We start from the raw sequence: 16,734 nt of genomic DNA, 5'->3' as shown, positions 1-16,734 counted from the left end.
TGTCCCCTTCCGGGACCCCCGTGGCTCAGAGGACCCTTTCTGCACCCTCCCAGTGCATTGGTCCCAGCCCCCGTCTGCTGCCACTCTGAAGGTCCCTCCCAGGAGGGGACCCTGCAGCTGGACCTCCAGGGGGGACAGGAGAAGGGTGTCCTGAAACAGGGGAGACAGTGAACAGCCTGACTTTGAGGCAGCAGTGTGGACAGCATGTCTGGGGCACAGCAAGCAAGCAGATGGGTCTGGTGTCATCATGCTAATTTGTGTGTGTGTGTGTGTGTGTGTGTGTGAAATCGACTCATTTATTTATTTTAAATCAACTCATTTATTAAAATGAATATATTTTAGGATGTAATTTTATGCTCCTACCTAAATCACCAGCATCACTTCCCAAACATAAAAAGTGATTGTAAAATTTCACGTAACAGGGGCGCCTGGGTGGCTCAGTCATTAAGCATCTGCCTTCGGCTCAGGTCATGACCTGGAGTCCTGGGATCAAGTCCCGCCATCGGGCTCCCTGCTTGGCAGGAACCCTCCTTCTCCTTCTCCCCCTGCCCCTCCCCCTCCCATGGGCTTGTGCACATGCTCTTTCTCTCTCTCTCAAATAAATACAATCTCTTAAAAAGACTTTTTTAAAAATGCATGTAATAAAACAAGTATTAATTTTTTAAAAAGAATAAAAGTACAGAATAGAATATAAGCCCCAGTGTTCCAGTTCTAGGTCAGTTCCACTCTACCTTTCCCACTGAGCACAGCTTAAAATCTGACCAAAGGCACAGAGCCGCTCTCTGGGGACTTAGAAAGCTAAGTCATTGCAGGCAGCCTGGGGAAGAGAAGCAGAATTTGAGGTTGATAGTGGGTTTACCATTTTCCCTCTGCGGGAGATTCCTCCACCAGAAACCACAGAGGGACCTTTGTGTCCCGAGAGAAAGCTGCAGTGCAGAACCTCTGCTTCTGGTTCAAAGAGCAGGAAAGGAGTCTCTTATGGCTCAGACAGAATCTGGAAATACGTATTTTTAAAATATGCATTTTCTCCTGCTTTTTCAGACTCCAGCCCAGACACAGTCCAGGGGAGCCTTGCCTGGGCCCTACAAGAGCCTCCTCCCTAAATGAGGGAAAACTTCCCCTCCCAGCAGGGGAGCTATTGTCCCCCAGGGGGCACAAGGAACCTGCTGCTTTTCTCTCTCTCTCTCTCTGTCTTCCTACACCTGGATGCAGGCATAGTCTTGGGTGTGCACAGCAGAATAGGGTGAATTAAGCCCCAGCTTTCTGGCTGGCTGACCCAAAAGGGGAGCCCCAGGAAACTGAAAAATACCATAGAGATACGGTATTATGGCGGGGGGGGGGGCGCTCAGGAAAGCAAGGACCTGATGTTTATGCCTGGGTGGCTCAGTTGTTAAGCATCTGCCTTCAGCTCAGGTCCTAATCCCAGAGTCCTGGGATTGAGCCCCGTATCTGGCTCCCTGCTCAGCGGGGAGCCTGCTTCCCCCCCACCCCGCCTGCCTCTCTGCCTACTTGTGATCTCTGTCAAATAAATAAGTAAAATCTTTTTTTAAAAAATCATTGAAGGCAAGCGTATAAACAAGAATACATAATACATATTTAATCAAGAATATATAATTATATAATTACTGTATTTTATATAACATATAAAATTTTTAATCAAAACATACAAACAGCAGCAGCAGAATCTCCAAACACTTAGACATTAGACAGCACGTGTCTAAACAAATACTCCACAGAGAAGAGAGGAAATCTCATGGCGAATTTGAAAACATTTTGAACAGAATGAGAATGAAAACATTACATGTGAATGTGAGAATTTGTGGCATGAGCCTAAAACAGTCCTTAGAAGAAACCGATAGCATCCAATTCTCGTATTAGGAAGGGAGAAAGGTCTTAAATGAATAATTACAAATTCCGCCTTAAGAAGCTAGGGAAAAAAAAGAGCAAAGTCGACCCAAAGCCGGTGGAAGGAAGGAAGGAATAAAGATAAATGTCAAAATCAATGGCATTAAAAACACATCGGGGTCATGGGTTGGAAAACTATCAACTCTCCCCAAATTCATCTACACGTTTACTGCAGTTCCAGTCAAAGTCCCAGCGGGGGTTTTTGGTACATAGAGACAAGGTCATTCTGAAGCGTATAACAAAAGGCAGAGGACTCAGAATACTTTAAAACACCAACATGGGAATAGCAATAAACGTAAATCAGCTTGTGACCATCCATGCTTATAACAGGGGCACCACTGATCAAATGTCACTTCTGAGAGGCCGTCTGGCTCTGGTGCTCAGGGTGGCACAGAGGGGATCCTAGTCAGGACAAGGGTTCCATCCTCTGGCTCTGGGGACCCTCGGGGCTGATGGCCAGTGTTTGGGCATGGAATGCAAATATCTCCTCGATGGGCCTCCGTTTCTCCACTTCCTGGCCCAACCCAATCCTCACCCAGCACTTGGAGAGACTCGGGGGTGGACCCCCAGCCTCTGAGTGGGGCCTCCAGGTGGCTACAGCAAACACACCTTCCAGATGTTCAGAAAGGAGCCGGGGGCGAGAGCGGGAGGCCAGGCTGCGGTAGACTTTGGACAGTCCCCGTGCCCCTGTGCAGGCCAGAGCCAGACAGCCCCCCTGTGGGGTCTTCCCACCTCAGTCCTGCAAGGCCCAGAGAGAGAAAGTGAGATGTCTAGGGTCACACAACAGTGACAGGCACTCACGATCATGCACGCATTTGCCCACTGGGTTGTGTTTCAGACATATTTTGGGGGACCCTCCAAGCACAGTCCAGATGGATATGATCTCATGGGGAGACAGAAGGATGAAGGAAGCTAACAGATGTGAGAACCTCCGGAGGGGCAATGATGTCAGAAGACCTCCCTGCTGATGTGATATGGAGGGGCAGCCAAAGGACAGTCTGCATGACGTGAGCTGAGCAGGTCACTTCCCAGCTAGGTGGGTACCCACAGTGTAATTCCGGGCTTACATCATCTGCCTGGAAACAGGGTCAGACCCCATGGGTTAGGGGCTCCCTCCACCCTGCAGGGCTTCCCCCAACCCCCATCACCCCGGTGGCTAGTCACAAGTCTGGCTTTTCACCCATGCTTCTGGTAGACTGACTGTACATCACAGGTTCCCCTGACACCCCACTCGGGTTCAATTAATTTGATAGAGTGACTCCCAGGACTCAGAGAAACATTTATTTATATTTGTCCCTTTACTATAAGAGTATGGGACAATGGCTGCCAATGAGCAGCGAGATGGAAGGGTACACGGGGCAATGTCTGGGGAAAGTCAGGCAGCTTCCTTGCTCTGTCCAAGTACCTGACTCTCCCAGCCTCTGCATGTTCACCAGTCTGGAGGCTCTCAGAATCCTGTCCTTCTGGGCTTTTTTGGGGGGAGTGAGGGGAGGGCTTCATTATGTAGGGATGATTCTTTAAATCATTGGCCACTGGCAGTTGGCTCAACCTCCAGACCCTCTCCCCTCCCCCAGAGAACAGCAGGCAGGATTGAAAGTTCCAACCCTCCAATCACATGGTTGTCCATCCCCACCCCCAGTGAACACAGCCCTCCTGCCTCCTTCCACAGGTTTCAAAAGTCGTCTCGTTAACATAAACCAGGTGTGGTTGAAAGGGGTTTCTTATCACTGTCTCAAAACCTGTATCCCAAACCCTCATCCCATTCAGATGGTTTTAGGAGCACTGTGCCAGGAACAGGGACGAATATATTGCTTATTAGAAACGACCCTATCCTAGAGGGTCCTCTCTGTGAGATGTGTCCCAGTAAGCTCCAAATGATGGGGAGTCGGCCAGGTGAAGTGAGGGAAGGGAGCTCCTGGCAGGTTGTGTTCTGAGCTGAGCCCAATGGAGGAGGCCGGAGGGAAGGCTGGAGGGATCTTGCCCTCCCACTGCTCTTTGGAGTCCTGGCAATTCCCCCACGCTCCAGGGAGCTTAGACCTGGGTCTGTATGGACATCTGCCCTCCTGGGCTCCCTCCAAGGCACTGAAGTGTGGGAAGCTAGGATCAGACGCTTGGTGTCAGAAGCCTCTCAGGCTGGGGATGCCTGTGGCCCCATGTGGGCCATGCAGGTGAAGCACTGTTCAGCCCTGCACCCCCCGGGTTCACTGTACCCCTCCCTCCCAGCAGCCCCTCCCTCTCCCTCAAGCCTGGGAGAGTCCCCTTTCTCTGCCTCTCTGCTCTCTGCTGCCACTTCTTTCCAGGGGTTCGGTTCACTGGGTAGGGGTGGGGGGTGGAGGGTGAGGGGGTGGGAGGTAGGGCGAGGCGGTGCAGACTGGGAAGGGGACCCTGTGAGGAAACCAGTTACTCTCTTAAGTGATGCTCCTCCTCCTTTCAGTATCCTCGACTTTGCAAAGGAGGGGGTCGAACTGGCAGGTCCTTAAGCTGTGGGTGGATTATCGCTGCCCTTTCTGAAGAAGATATTCCACCTTTGTGCTCCTAGCTAGAGGTTAAGTCTATTTGTTGGCTATAAAGGCGTTTTCAAAAGCTTTCCTAGCACTGTGTCATGGGTGACAGGCATCTTGTATGTGGCTTACCTGCAGTAGGGAGGCAGGCTGAGCTGGATGATGGGGACGGTGCTGGGACTGTATTAGGATGGGAATCGGCAGGAGGGTCTTTCCCTGGAGGTTCTGCTCCCGGGAGCCAGGTGAAGAGACCCCGGGGTGGCCAGTGTGTGTCACCCACACACAGGACATCCTTCCCAGCATGGAGCCCACCCCTTGCACAGCCTGGAGAAAGAGGTCTCAGAGAAAGAGAACGTGCCCAGGTGTGTGGGAAGCAGATGGTTGTCCAGCCACATGGAAGGATGTGGTGCCCTGTCTGGACCCCGAAGCCCTCACTGACTGCCCCCCGCCCCCATTCCTCGGGCTCAGGCAGCGCCAAACAGCTTCTTGCAAGCAGGACCTGAGAGGGGTGCTAAACGGAGCCACCTGCAGCTAGGGGGAACCTACTGGAGACACCTTCGAGTTAGCAAAGAGTCCACTGGTACGTCCCTGCCACCTTCCATGGGGTGAAGGAGACCACAGGTGGGCAGTCGTGAGCCATGCAGGCAGGAGTGTCATTGGAGTAATTTCTTTGGGCATCAAGATACTTTCTTCTTCTGGTGACACAAACCCAGGACAAACTGACCAAAAAAAAAAAAAAAAAAAAAAAAAAAAAAAAAAGAAAGAAAGAAAGAAAAAAGGAGAGGGGGTGGAATTTACTGTTTCACATACAAAAAAGCCTACCTGCGGGGCCAACTTTGGGCTCAGCTGGATCTCAAACATTGTGCTCAAATCTTTTCCTCTTGCCCTCTCTCAGTCCTGCTTACCTTGGGGGGGAAAGGAAGGAGTCTTCCCAGCAGCTCAGGCTTTCATCTGTTCAATCCCCTTTCCTGAAGGAAAGAGAGAAACACTGAGACCTCCACTAAAATACAGTACTAAGACCCTTGCTAAACACCCACACACAGACAGAGAGAATAGGGTTAGCGGCAACAGCAAGAAACTGTAGGAAGCTGGACAGCAGGTTGGATGAGTAAGCAGTGAGTGATAGAGCAGCCTGAGAAATCGGATTAAGTCAGGGATTGGGCCTATAGCTCCTCTTCCCAGCCTCAGGATCAGAGTTCCTCCCCCAGGCAGCCCACCTGGATTTCCCCCACCATGGGAATGACCAAGAGTGAGGGACCCTATGGGTTACTCCACAAGCCCTACCCTCTCCCTCAGAGTGTCCAACCCGCTTCTTGTCTCTATCTGACAGCCAAGGATTCCCAGACACCTGAGGAAGCCTTCCGATATGGCATGTGCTGATCAAGACAGATGAGGGGAGAAAGGCAAATTGGGGCAAACCAGGGCAGTGCGGGAGAGAAGAAAATTTCTAATAAAACTAGGCTACTGATATCCTTGGGGAGGTGAGAGAAGATTTTACATCTATGAGAAAAGAACGGAGCTTCATACATTTAAAAAGAAATTTTCAAAGGAAAAAATACTGCCTGGAAATTGAAAACATAGCAACAGAAATAACCAATAGTAGATTTGGAATACAAAACTGAAAAACTGAGAAAATAGAGTGATTTTTTTTTAATGGGAAACAGGAGAGAAAGGGTAAAAAATTGGAGGACAAGTCCAGGAGGTCCAACATGAGTACTAAGAGCCCCAAAAAAAAGAAAAGAGAGGAAGTCTTCAGTGAAATCACTTAATTAAATGTCCCAGCATTGAAGGGCACGAGTTTCCCACAGAAGATGCTGCAAAGTGCTCCACACGAGGGATGGAAATGACCCATAGCAAGGTGCATCGTTGTGAACGTTCAGGACACTTAGGACTGGGGTGAGCAACCATCTTGGTTTGTTTGGGGCTGAGAGGTTTCTTAGGATATGAATTTTCAGTACTTCAGTGAGGATGGTCCCGGGAAAGCCAGAATGGCTGGTCACTCTACAAGGATCCCCCCCCCCCCAAAAAACCCAATCCAAAACCAAAACCCTACAAAGCTCACAGAGAAGCCAGAAGACAATGCCTTCAAAAATCTGGAGAGAAGTGGTTTCTAATTTAGAATCCTGTGAGCTTTCAATCATATCAGCAAGTGTGATAGTGAAGTGAGATCATATCCAACATTTAAGATTTCAAGAATATTTTCCTAAGCATCTCTTCTCAAGAAGCTATTGGAGAACATGCTCCATCAAAGTGAAATGAGGAGACAAGGTACAGAAAGAAGAATGAGGAGACAAGGTACAGAAAGAAGCAGACCCAACACAGGAGATGTGGAGGGAATCCCTTGGAGGATGAGGGAGTGCTCCTAGGATGGAGCTCTTCAACAGATGTGGAGAGAGCTGAGCCATCCCACAGTGGTGTGACCCAGAGACAGCCGGGCATCACGAAGACCCCACCACTTCCATCAGGCCATCTTCTTAAACCAAGGACAGAATGCCCAGGAAGGCTTGGCCCAGATTCTCATGAGGACTTGGCTTGTCTTGACCATGTGCTCCTAAGGGTCTCTCTCCTGATGCTCTGCTGAGCACATGCGTGTCCCTCACAGAAGTTCTCAGCTTTTCTCTGAGAGTGGAAGGCAGCCCCTTCCCTCTGGCTGTACTTCTGCCGCATGTCTGGTGCCCGGTCCACACTTCAGTCTTGCTAAGTGCCTCAGCGTGAAGAGCCCTGTGTTACCCAAGCCTCACTCATGACCTTGCTTGCAACTTCCCCAAAGGGTCTTTGTCACCTCCCAGGGAAGGGGAAGTCAGATCACGACCTGACCCAGAGACTGTTCTTTTCACCTCCTCCTGGACCCTCTGTCCAGTGTGTCTGCCCTCTGTTTTTCAAGACTAGGTGGTGTATTATCTGGGATAGATACACAGGTGGAACTATAATGAAAAGCAAGGAGATAATTAGCACAAAAGGATGGTCATCACCTAGAGCTGAGGGTTGAGAAGTCAGCTTGATTTGGGAAAGTGTATAAGGTCCTGAGAGTGCTTTTAAGGTACTGATAATACTTTTTATGTTAGCCTGGGTATCATTTCACAGATGCTCATTTGGTTATAATAATAATAAATTATTATTATTTAAATTGTAGATGTGTTTATAGACTTTTTTGTCTTTAATTCTTCTAAAAGTGTAGAGAGGAAAAAGTATCAAGGGAACATTTCTCTTAGGTGATCTCCCAACAAGGGTTGGGATTTATTCTGATTCGATAACCTGGGTCCCTGGTCAGGGGCAGGAGGATGGGGTGCTGCACTGTCACTGGCCAGGACCCAGTTAGCCCCCACCCCCACTCTAATCAGGGTTCCAGCCAGTGGGGAGAAGGGGTTCCAGGAAGTCAGGAAGCATGATGGTTGGGAGCCTAAAGCAAAACCCCTTCCCCATGGTTCAGAGGAGCAACTGGGTGATATATTCCTTGAAAAGACTGGCATCCTTCAGCCCAATGCCTCTCCTTAGAGAAACGTGTCCTCAGGGAATAATTAAGGGTGGAGACTAAGAGTGAGGGACCATACGGGTTATGGAGCAGAAGGGAGCCCGACATTTCCCTCTTTGAAGAGCCCTATTTTCAGTTACCGGGCTGGGGTGGGTCTTGGTGCCATCAACCTGCACTTGGCAGACTGGCTGTGAGCTGGGCCCTGAGCTCTCAGAAACTGGAGCTTCCTGAGATCTAAAAGCAGCAGGCTCTGTCAGCAGGAGCTGAGGGCCATATGGTGCATAAAAATAACTCAGGCCAGCCAGTCCTCCCCTCTCTCCATCAGGCCAAGTCTGTCAGGTGGCCTCCTAAAGGAAAGGCCAGGTGTATTCCCAGCCCAGGCAAGCAGAACCCCTGTGCTCAGGCCTGGGGGAGGCCCAAGTGCCTTGGGAAGCATCTTTTCAGACACTAGGGAACAGAGAGGAACCCTTCACAGGACCTGAATTGGAATGAGAGGAGTGTTTCAGTCCCAGGCTTTGTCAAGGAGGGAGAAGTGGAGGACCACAGCATTTTGGGGCCCTGGACAAGGTGCTGTCACTGCTCAGAGCAGCAGGGCAAAAGTTGGCATGGTCTAGGGCCCTACCCAGGGTGGCCTGGGAGAGTCGAGAAGACCATGTCTATAGGCTAAGATTTCCTTCTCAGCTGAGTCCATTAGGGGTTGCTAAGTGGGCTCCCTGCCTCCTGAAAGCCAGGCCATGTCGGGGTTCCTGGTATTCAGGTTGCCCTCCCCAAGCCTCTGGTTCCTGAGCCCAGGTCCCTGGCTGGATCTCCAGTCCAAATCTATGTCTCCCACTCAGCCTTTGCTAGTTTCCCCTCCCAGGGCCAGGACCAGGGCCAGGGCCAGGAACTGGGCCTGGTGTCAGGAGCCCAAGTATCTGGGGTACTAATCACCAGCTGCAAACTTGCACACACCACTTTACTTTTTAGGGTGCAGGCTTTCTCATTTGTGGAGTGGGCAATCATTCCCATATGGTTGTGTTAAGGATTCAGTGACATGTGAGAACAAAAGACACATAAAGCAAGACACATGTTTGCTCTTGAGCTGAAACCTCAGGGGCATGGAAACTGCCTGGGTCAGGTGGCACAGGCATTTCATCCAAGACCCTTCCCTGAGTTCAGCTCCCACCCACCCCCCCAAGGGTATAGGGACTGTCCCTGTTCCTGCAGAAGCAGTCTCAAGCAAAGATGCCTATTTGGCTCTTTTAATGATGCCCCGATGTGGGTGATGCTCCCGCCCCCTACCTGGGGAGCAAGTCTGGTGCAGACCCTGCAAGGAAACCTATAATTCAGGCTTCTTCTCAGAGCTTCTGCAAGCTCTGCACAGATTTCCCAGATAAAAGCAAAACTGGACAAGGCTGAAACAGGGGCTCTGAGGAGAACCAGTAGGACTAGAGTAGGCACTCATTCTCATGATGCAGAAAGGAAAAGACCTGGGGTTTTCAGGACACACACACATAGACCTAGGAGCTGTATGGCTTCAACTCCTCCCAAAACACTGCAGTGGGACTATAAACATCACCCTAGAAGGGCTCTTGGCTCAACCCCCACAGCACACCTGACCCTGATAGAAAGATGAAACAATGTAAGATGCTTATTCTCACCAGCATTATACTCTTTGTTAAGAGTTCTGTCCAATGCATTATGACAAGAAAAGTCTGTGAGGTTTAACCACCAGAAAGGAAGAGATTAAATCACTATTAATTGTAGACTAAATTGTCTTCTGGAAAAACAAGACTGTCAGAACTAATGAGATCTAAAAATCCAATAGCAGTGTCCAGTTAAAGATACAATGGGAAGAGGAGGGTATCAGCAAAGACAGTGAAGCAGGAAGCACCAAGACTCCACCACCAGCTAGACGGCTGAACTGGCAGAGTCCACCTGATTTAACTATCTTAGAACTCTGAGCCTATTCAAAGACTTTCAGCTTCAAAGGAAGGCTTGGAAAGTTTCAGTTCATTTTGGTCAGTTTAAGTTCTTAACACAGTAGCAGCTACCCTTCTTCCACCCCCAGCCTCTAGGCAGCAGCCATGCACATGTTCCTGGAATAGCTTACCCACAGCTATGGGATCCACAGTGGGCAATAAGCACCTCGTCCTGCAAATACTGGGGAATGTGTGTTCTGATTGCTTGTTGCTGTTTCTGGTCACAGAGGTGCAGATAGAGAGGCAGGCCACCATTGTTGCAGTCTATACTGGCTGAAGAGGATTCCGGGGGATTTAAGAAGTCAAAGCCTATTACTACCCGCCCCACACACACCCCTTCATTCTTCCCTTTTTCCTCTTTTGGGGGCAAGACATTTAAGGATTAGGATATTCAAAAGCAACCATGTATACAAAGGAAGTTAGAAAGTTACTACACATGCCCAGAGAAAGGTATAGGCTCAGAGAAGACTCAAAGGACCTTAAATTTATACCTCAGTCTGATCCTGGCATAGAAGCACCCTACAACAATTGGAAAGAAAGAAAGAAAAGAAAAGACCTGCAGAAATCTGATTTCTAGAGTCACCACATTATAAGATTCAAACATTCCATTTTCAACAAAAGCAACAACAAATAACAAGATCTGCAAAGAAAGAGAAAGGAATGGACTGTAAAGGGGGTGGAGAAAATCAGAGAAGCCATCCCTAAGAAAGAGATGATGAACTGATTAGGCAAAGACTTTAAGACAACTGTCTCATTCAGAGAGCTAAAGTTAAAGGTGGATAGTCAAGAAAACTATGTATGAGCAAAATAGAAATATCAATAAAGAGATAAATAAAAAAACATTTAAAAAGAACCCAAAAGAAATTTTTAGAGCAGAAAAATACAATACCTGAAATGAGAAATTCACTAGAAGTTTCCAAAAGCCGATTTGAGCAGACAGAAAACTCAGTGAACTTGAAGATAAGACAATTGAAATGATTGATTCTGAGGGACGGGGGGAAATGGTTGAAAAAAATATAGCAGAACGTAAGGGATGTGTGGAACACCATTAAGCAGACCAACATACATGTTGTGAGAGTCCCAGAAAGAGAACAGAGAGAAGGGGTAGAGAGGTTATTTGAAGAAATAATAGTTGAAAACTTCTCAAAGTTGGTAAAAGACATGAATACAAACATACAAAAAGGTCAACAAATTGCAAGTAGGATAAACTCAAGGAAACCCACACTGAAACATATTATAATCAAACTGTTGAAAGACAGAAACTTGAAAGCAGCAAGAGAAAAGTGACTTGTCTCATGCAAGAAATCCTCAATAATATTATCAGCAGATTTCTTATCAGAAACCTTGAGGTTGGAAGGCAATGGGTTAATGTAATCAAAAGTGTCAAAAGTAAAAAATTGTCAACCAAGAACCCTATATGCAGCAAAACTGAGGGAGAAATCAAGACACTCTCAAATAACATCATCCTTGTTTTCCACTAAGCTCAGGAACAACACAAGGATGCCCACTTTTATCACTGCTATCCAACAAAGTACAAGAAGTTCTAGCCAGCACAAGAATAAATAGATAAAGCCACTCAAATCATAAAGGTGGGAGTAAAACTAGTTCTTGCACATGATATGATCTTACATGTAGAAAACCCTACATGCAAACACTATCACACACACACAAACACACACACATACACACACATCCCTATTGAACTAATTAGCATTCATTCAGCAAAATAGCAGGATACAAAATCAACACCGTAAAAAAACAGTTGTGTTTCTGCACACTAACAATGAACAATCAAAAAAGGAAATTAAGAAGGCAATCTCCCTTACAAAAGAATCACAAAGAATAGACTTAGGAGCTTGTAGTTAGGAATCAACTCAGCCCAGGAAATGAAAGACTTGCACGGTGAAAAGTATAAAACATGGAAATGAGAGCAATGAGAAATGAGAGAAGACGCAAATAAATGGAAAGACACCCTGTATTCATGGGCTGGAAGGCTTGATATTGTTAAGATGTCAATATTATCCAAAGCAATCTACAAATTTCATGCAATCTCTATCAAAATTCCAGTGGTGTTTTTGCAGGAATAGAAGTATCCATCCTGAAATTCATACGGCATTTCAAAAGGACCCTGAACAGCCACAGCAATCTTGGAAAAGAACAAAGTTGAAGGGACTGCACTTCCTGGTTTATGACAGAGCTACGGTAATCAAAACAGTGTGGTCCTGGCATAAAGACAGGGGTATAGGCCAATGGAATGGAATAGAGAGCCCAGAAACAAAGTCCTGTGTATTGAGTCAAATGATTTTTCAACAAGAGTGCCAAGACCATTCAGTGGAAAAAGGACAATCTTTTCAACAAATGGTGCCAGGAAAACCGGAGATCCACAGGTAAGATAGCTAAGTTGGACCCTTACCTAACACTGCATACACAAAAATTCAACTGAAACAGATTAAAGACCTAAAAGTAAGACCACACACTATAAAATTTCTGGAGGACAACAAAGCTTCATGATCTCGGTCAGTTCAACAGTGAACCAAGGGTTTACAAAGACATTTCTCTGAAGGTTATATATACAAGTGGCCAAAGAACACAAGAAGATGCCCACCAACCCCAGTCACAAGCAAAGTACAAAATCAGAATCAAGGTTCACGATGCGATGTCCCCTCACACCCTGATGGATGGCTGCCATCAAAAATACAAAAAAAAAAAAAAAAAAAAAAAAGAAATGAGAAACAAAAAACAAAATGGCATCGGCAAGGATATAGAGCAATTGGAACCCTTTTCCATTGCCAGTTGGAGTGAGAAGTAGTGAGAGCACAGCTAGTGTGGACAAGGGTATGAGAAAGGCTGAAACTACTCAAATTCCCACTGGCAGATGAAGGGATAGAGAAAACATGGGGTTATGTGAGTTTGTCCATATATATATATGTACATATATATATATGTATATATGGGCTATAGGATGCAGTCTTTAAAAAAGGGGGGGGCATTCTGACCCACGCTACAGCATGTGTGAACCTTGGGGATATGATGTGAAGTGAAATAAGCCAGTCACAAAAGGACACACACCCTATGGTTCTGCTCATACAGATGCCTAGAACAGTCACATTTCTAGAGACAGGAAGTAGAACGGGCTTGCCAGGGTGAGGGGAGGGGAAGGCGAGGTGTGATTGCTGAATGGATGTAGGAGAAGATGAAAAGTTTCTGGAGATGGGGAGTGGTGACATTTGCACAACCATGGGAGCGTGCTTGGTGCCACTGAAAGTATACCCTTGAAATGGTTACAATGGTAAATTTCACATTAAGCATCATTTCCCAGAATTTTTAAAAAGGAGGTAATGGGGGAGGGGTGATGGGATGAGAATGTATAAATGTGTAAAATTCTGCTATCTACTCAGGCGAGGGCGGAAGGCTCCGACTGGGCGTTGTGGGTTTACGTTAGTCTGCAAGGCTAACTCGGCAGCCAGTGATAGCTGCTCTCGGAGCTCCCACCCGGGGGCTGGAAGTTCACAGTAGAGAGCCATCCAGGCCACAGCCAGCTTGCAAACCAGGGTAAATCGAGGGACCCCAGGGGACATGTCTTTTTGGCCCAGAGCACCATTAGCAGTTGGAATGATGACGTGTGTCATGGTTTCAGACCCTGCTGATAGAATAGGCCCTTGGGGAGGGCTCAGTGGTCTTGGTGGCCCCTTCTTCTCCATGGCAGGCACTGTGCTGGGTGCTTTGTGCACTTAATCTTGGGGCTCCTCTCCAGAAACAGAAGAGGAGGGGTTCTTCTTCCCATTCTCAGCACGTGAAGACATTTGAAAAACCCAGGAGACTTTTCACACAACAAAGGGTCATCCTCTGACTCTCTCCCTTCAGCCAGGCCTGGTCCAGCACCCACCTGGACACAGATGCCCGGGAGCCCATCCCCTCTCCAGCACCCAGGACATGCTTTGCTGACCAGCCAGGTGCTTTTCTTCCATAGGTTCTATATGGCTTTCTGTTCTTTGCAGGTTTTTAGAATGCCAACCAGCACTACCAGGGACTATGACAGCAGAGCGGGGGTTGGAAACTGGCCACCTGGGAGCTAGAGATGTTGTTTCTAAATATGCTCTTGTCCTATGCTGTGGCCCCCATGGTGGCTTTTTTTCTTTTTAATAAGTTGAATTGCCATCTTTAAAATCAGGGGGGTGCCTGGGTGGCTCAGTGGGTTAAGCCTCTGCCTTCGGCTCAGGTCCTGGTCTCAGGTTCCTGGGATCAAGCCCCACATCAGCCTTTCTGCTCAGCAGGGAGCCTGCTTCCCCCTCTCTCTCTGCCTGCCTCTCTGCCTACTTGTGATCTCTCTCTGTCTCAAATAAATAAATAAAATATTCAAATAAATAAATAAATAAATAAATAAATAAATAAATAAATAAAATCAGGGTCCTTGGGGCACCTGGGTGGCTCAGTCAGTTGAACATCCGACTCTTGATTTCGACTCAGGTCACAACTTTGGGGTTGTGAGATTGAGCCCCACATCAGGCTCCTGCACATGGAGCCTGCTTGAGATTCTCTCTCTCCCTCTCCCTCTGCTCCCCCCTCTAAGAAAAATAAAATAATTAAAATAAAATCAGGATACCAAGCATACAAGTCAGGAATCCTGGCATTCCTTAAATGTGGAAGGTCTGAGCATGTGGTCAGCACCCCCAGGAGTCCAGTGGAGCTGTGCAGCTCTGGCCTCTCTCTGATGGACCTCACCGTGGGGGAACCACCGGACTCTTGTCAGCCTCTTGCTAGGTGTCTTTGTGTTGTCCAGTAAAGAGGAAAGTTAGATATTTGGGGTACACACCTCTCTGTCAAACGTTGGGGAATGAGAGAAAGGTTATCCTCTAGGTCTGTACCTTCCCTGTAATACCACCTGATCCGACACTTGTCCCTGCAGACATTTACCCCTGTGTCCCATACAGGAGTTAGGCTTAGGCCATATAGTCCCAAAAAGTTGTCCAGTACTAGACTCCGACAGCAGGTGGGCTCTGGGTCTGACAGCACGAATCCCCAGAAGGAAGGGTGCCTGCCTGCAGGGCGGCATCCCCTGGGTTGGGGATGGCACATGCCTCCAACGCAGATGCAATGCAGACTTACCCCCTCGTTACAGCTAACCGTGGCGGGAGCCCCAAGACCTCCAGATGCTGGGCCTGGAAACCCAAACACAAGAAGACTGACTGGTGCGCCTTAGGGGTGGAGGGTGGTCAGCGGGAACAGGGGACGTGAGCAGGGAAACCGAGGCAGAAGCTTATGCCTGGAGTGGTGGGCAGTTGACTCAGAAGCCAAGCCCTCCCAGGCCTGCCGCCTCTTTGGACCATGCCCCCTTCAGCTACGTATTTCAGGGTGGCAGCCTCTGATTGGCCCGGCCTGGCCTAGTGCCCACCCTTTGGCCAAGTGTGGGCGGAGCCTTCCTGACATCTCAGCACCTAGGTTAGTATTCATCAGAAGGCGTGGTTATTGGGAGAACACCTGCAAAGCTTGGTGTTCTGGCTGAGAGGAAAGGAAATGGATGCCAGGAGGCAGACCCAACAGATGGAGGCACCAGGGGAAGGGACTTGGGTCCGGGGCCAGGATCTGAGCTAGGAAGGAGAGTCGGCACCCGGGGCTGGTGCCCACGGGCCAAACACAATGTGTGGGAGGGCTAGCTTGTCCCAGGAGGGGCTGAGTTGACCCCCATCGCCAGCCAGCACATGCTTCTCTCCTCAGGCCCTGGGCACCGCTGGTCACACTTCCAGAGTCTCCCCATTGTTAGGGTCCGTGATCAAAGGAACAAAACTGATACAAAGCGAAAGTCAAACAAAACTTTATTTCACGCCAAGCATCAAGAATCAAACTGACCGGTCAGGGCTATCTCTTACGAAAAGGCGAGGACGATGTTCCCGACAAGGTCACTCCCAAGAAGGCCGCTCCGGACGAGGCTGCTCTAGATGAGGCTGCTCCGCAGATGAGGCCGCTCCATGATCGGAGCCGCTCCCAAGCAGAGGCCACTCTCAAGATGAGGCCGCTGCTCCATGAGGTTGCTCCCCAGACAGGGCCGCTCCCAAGAAGAGGCCATTCTGGACAAGACCGCTTCCTGGGCGAGGCCGCTCCCGATGTCAAAGAGGCAACGATGACAGCGACGATGACAAGGAGGACAACCCGGATGACACAGACTCTGCTCCCCCACGATACCACTCTGACAAGGCTGCCACCCAGAGGAAGCCACCGCTGCGGACAAGGCCACTCGTGGCTCGGGGTGGTGAGGCATTTTGCGGCAAGGCTGCTGGCGGCTAGGGGCCATTGGCATCTCTGGACCACTGGCGTCTTGGGACCGCTGGCATCCAGGGGCTGCAGGCGTCAGGACCGCTGACCGCTGGACTGCTGGTGTCTCGGCACCACTGACGTCTAGGGGCTGCAGGTGTGGGGACCGCTGACCACTGGACTGCTGGACCACTGGTATCTCGGGACCGCTGACCGCTGGGCCGCTGGACCACTGGAGTCTCAGGGCCGCAGGCGCCGAGGGACTGCTGACAGCTGGACCGCTGGTGTCTGGGCAGCTCAGGGCTGCTGGAAGCTGCACGTGGCTGAAGGCTGCAGGTGGCTCGGGGCCGCCGGAGGTGGGGCCTCAGGCGGCTTGAAGCTGCAGGCGGCTGGGCTGCTCGCAGCGGCCGGAGGCAGGACCACCGCAAGCGGGGCCTCAGGCAGCTGGAAGCTGCAGGCGGCGGCTTGGGGCCATCGGAGGCAGGACCGCCAGAGGCGGGGCTGCAGGCGGCTGGAAGCTGCAGGCGCAGGTACCGCCGGTGGTGGGACCGCTCGCGGCGGTTATAGCTCTTACAAGAGCTGTTACAGCTCCTCCACTCCGCCGACTCTTCGCTCCGTCGACTCTTCTTCTGCTCCCTTCGCAGCT

The 16,734-nt window shown here is 49.3% G+C and overlaps 1 protein-coding gene across 10 annotated transcripts in view; it reads left to right on the top strand.

The window, feature by feature from the left end:
- The window catches only part of RASGEF1C (RasGEF domain family member 1C), an 83,575-nt gene that overhangs the window by 34,273 nt on the left and 32,568 nt on the right, over window positions 1-16,734 (top strand). For 2 of the 10 annotated variants that reach the window (XM_059175938.1, XM_059175935.1), the window contains exon 4: window positions 2,744-2,941. The exons of the other annotated variants lie outside the window; for them this stretch is intronic. The gene's annotated coding sequence lies outside the window, so the exon portion shown is untranslated. The remainder of the gene's footprint in view (window positions 1-2,743; window positions 2,942-16,734) is intronic. 10 annotated transcript variants of the gene reach the window in all.

Source organism: Mustela lutreola, chromosome 5 (assembly GCF_030435805.1).
Source record: "Mustela lutreola isolate mMusLut2 chromosome 5, mMusLut2.pri, whole genome shotgun sequence".
Classification (NCBI taxonomy): Eukaryota; Metazoa; Chordata; class Mammalia; order Carnivora; family Mustelidae; genus Mustela; species Mustela lutreola.
This window is presented reverse-complemented; position numbering and strand designations above follow the sequence as displayed.